The sequence below is a fragment of the Neovison vison genome, chromosome 6, assembly GCF_020171115.1.
Source record: "Neovison vison isolate M4711 chromosome 6, ASM_NN_V1, whole genome shotgun sequence".
Lineage (NCBI taxonomy): Eukaryota > Metazoa > Chordata > Mammalia > Carnivora > Mustelidae > Neogale > Neogale vison.
The window spans coordinates 99,645,367-99,648,472 of record NC_058096.1 but is presented as its reverse complement, the minus strand read 5'-3'; the positions used below and the strand labels follow the sequence as shown (position 1 = coordinate 99,648,472).

The window sequence follows — 3,106 nt, the reverse complement described above, 5'->3', positions numbered from 1 at the left end:
CCCTGATAGGAATAATTAAATAGGTAATGGAAATATCCTGAATGAATAGGTATGACCTGGCATATGGTAGAAGTTAATTTTTATTTTTTTATTTTATTTTTCTTGCAGAGTAATGTGCTTTTATTTTACCACAATACATATAAGGAAAGACAAATATACCAATGGTACAATTCCAATTTGACAGAGAAATCTCACAAGTTTCTATGATATTCAGGAAAAGAGATATATCAATTACTAAGTGATAGAAATGAAATTTTATGAAAACACAGGGATCTGCCAAAATACAAAATGACAGAAGGAATGCAGAGACAATCATGCTATTACCTCAAAATAGAATATACATTTAGCATCCTTTCGTTATTTTTTACTTTATCAAAAAAACAATGTATTTATTTAATATATCCATCACAAGGGCTCGAACAGAGACATAATTTTTTTAAGAAGATTTTATTTATTTATTTGACAGACAGAGATATTTGAGTAGGCAGAGAGGCAGGCAGAGAGAGAGAGGAGGAAACAGGCTCCCCGCTGAGCAGAGAACTCAATGCAGGGCTCAGTCCCAGGACCTGGAAACAATGACCTGAGCCAAAGGCAGAAGCTTAATCCACTGAGCCACTCAGGTGCCACCAGAGACTTAATTTTAAAAAAGAGAAACAGGGGCACCTGAGTGGCTCAGTCAGTTAAGTGTCTGCCTTCCACTCAGGTCATGATCCCAGGATGATCACAGGGTCCTGGGATCTAGCCCCACATTGGACTCCCTGATCAGCAGAGAGCATGTTTCTCCTTCTCCCTCTGCCTGACCCCCACCCTACTTGTACTTGGGTGCCTGCTTTTTGTCAGATAAATAAATAAAATCTTAAAAAATATATTAAAAATTAAAAAAATAAAATGAAAAATAAATAAATAGATAAATAAAAAGCAAAATGACAAAAAGAGTCCTATATAGAAATGAAGGAAGAGACAGACAATCTAAGGAAAACATAAACACAATACAAGGAGAGAGGCTAGGCAGTCAGGGTTCTTGGCTTTGACCTGCTTTGAGTAGATTTCTTGCAGGTACGACAAATCTGTGGGTTTTTTTTTTAGCTCAGCAGCCTGTGTATTCAGAGGGCTATGAATGTCAGATTCTCCTAGTAGGCTCAGATGGACAGCAGGATGGTCCTGATGTGCTACCAGGCAGCCACTTATCCTGCAGGATGTCCAGGCAGATGTTACCCTGGGTGTCCATTCTGGGGTGGTAGCAAGGCTCAAGGAACTTTGCCATGGATGCGTTGTAAGGGTAGCCCCTGGGGAATCCAGAGAGGGCTTATACCTCAGTACACTTCCTCAGTATAGGAAGACAGCATACTTCCTATACTGTGCCACCTGCTCCGTGGATGGTCCTTACCCATTTAAAAGTTTGATTCGAGGAAGGCAAAAAGTCCTGTGTAGCCAGACATCGTGAGGGTCATCAGCTCCTGCTGTCGCCCCCTTCCACGGTGTCCTGAACCTGGACCCCAGTAGGCTGGGCTTCTTTGCAGCAGGAGCCATGCTGGCAGCGGCTGGGTCTGGAAGGCCATCAGGCGGTGGAGGCGGAGAGACAGGAACTGGAAGAGCATGACAGCAACTGCCTATCTTTTTTTCAGTTTAGAAGAAACATTTGGTGGTATTGCAATATTTTCAAATTTGAGGTTCCAGCTTTGAATGTGTGGTGATTTATATCTAACTTATGTTGATATATCCTGCAAGGCCATCTGTAAATTATGCTCATTTTTTTTCTTTTTTTCATAACTACAGGGGTATAGATCTTCCCAGGAATACTGCTGCAACACTTTGGTGTGTTTCTGAAAGAGAAGGGATAAAGTGATCCTCACCGTGATGTCTCCTTAAAAAGTATATGCGTATTTTGCCCACTTTTCCTAGAAGGAGGTGAGGCCTCAGCTAAAGATCCTTAACAATTCACAAGTAATTGGCTGATGGTTTACCCAAAGTCAAGGCACTTGGAGTGATTTTGATGGGTTTTACAAAAACATTTGCAGGTGGATAGGTCAATTAAACTTTTAGAACAGACCCAGAGTGTAGAATATTTGGGAGCCGTGTAAATATGACATTTTAAAAAATGCCTGAACTTCAGGAAAAGCTTGTTCATAGTTAGAGTGAGATGATAAATATGTTGTGGAAGTGAATACTGTTTCTTCTCCAGCCTTCACCTTAGCGTCTGTGGGTCGTTCAACAGGCTCACGGACAATGGCCAGAGATGCCAGAGATAACAGGTTCATTGTATGGCATTATTACCACCAACAGTGATGGCTCAGGTTTTTTGTTTTGTTTTAAGATTTTATTCATTTATTTGATAGATCACAAGTAGGCAGAGAGGCAGGCAGAAAGAGAGGAGGAAGCAGGCTCCTTGCTGAGCAGAGAGCCCAGCAAGGGCTGGATCCCAGTACCCTTAGATTATGACCTGAGCAGAAGGCAGAGGCTTTAACCCACTGAGCCACCCAGGTGCCCCAGCGATGGTTCAGTTTGATAGCAGCAGGAAAAATGTCTGTTTCTCTAGGACAGTGCCACTCCCATGGAGACCAACCAGGTGATGTTGATGTGATCATTTAAATCTACTAGAGTCTTGGGGCAGTAAAACATTTTTTCTTTACTGAAATAGACAGCAGATTTAGATTTACTTGTGCTGCCCATCAGGCTTCTGCCAGCCCCACAGTATGTGGATTGATTGAATGTCTTTATCCATCATCCAGGATATCACAAAATATTTCTTCTAAGGAATTAGTTTTAACTATGAAATAAATAAAGTATTGTTTTGAGCTCTTGGAAGTCATAGTCTTCTTTTATGTTTCCTAGAAATAATTGGACTTACAGAATGATAGAATAGATTCTTGCTATTCCATCACCAGCTTTGAGACACCCATTTGAATTGGTGTTATGATGAATAAAGCATATGCTCTTAACCAGGAAATAATACATGTTGTTTCTCCAAAGTCAAAAAACTGTGTCTAGGAACCAGAGGATGGAAATAGAGTGCTGTCTATCATGACTGTAACCAATGATCTACTAGAGGAAATTTTGCTTTTTGTACCCAAGACTGGGTTCTGCTGATTACAGGTCTAAGCACTGG

The 3,106-nt window shown here is 40.8% G+C and overlaps 1 pseudogene; it reads right to left on the bottom strand.

Annotated features, from left to right (window-relative positions):
• Positions 1-969: 969 nt before the first annotated feature.
• Positions 970-1,451, bottom strand: LOC122910104 (annotated as a pseudogene).
• Between the last annotated feature and the right edge of the window lie 1,655 nt (positions 1,452-3,106).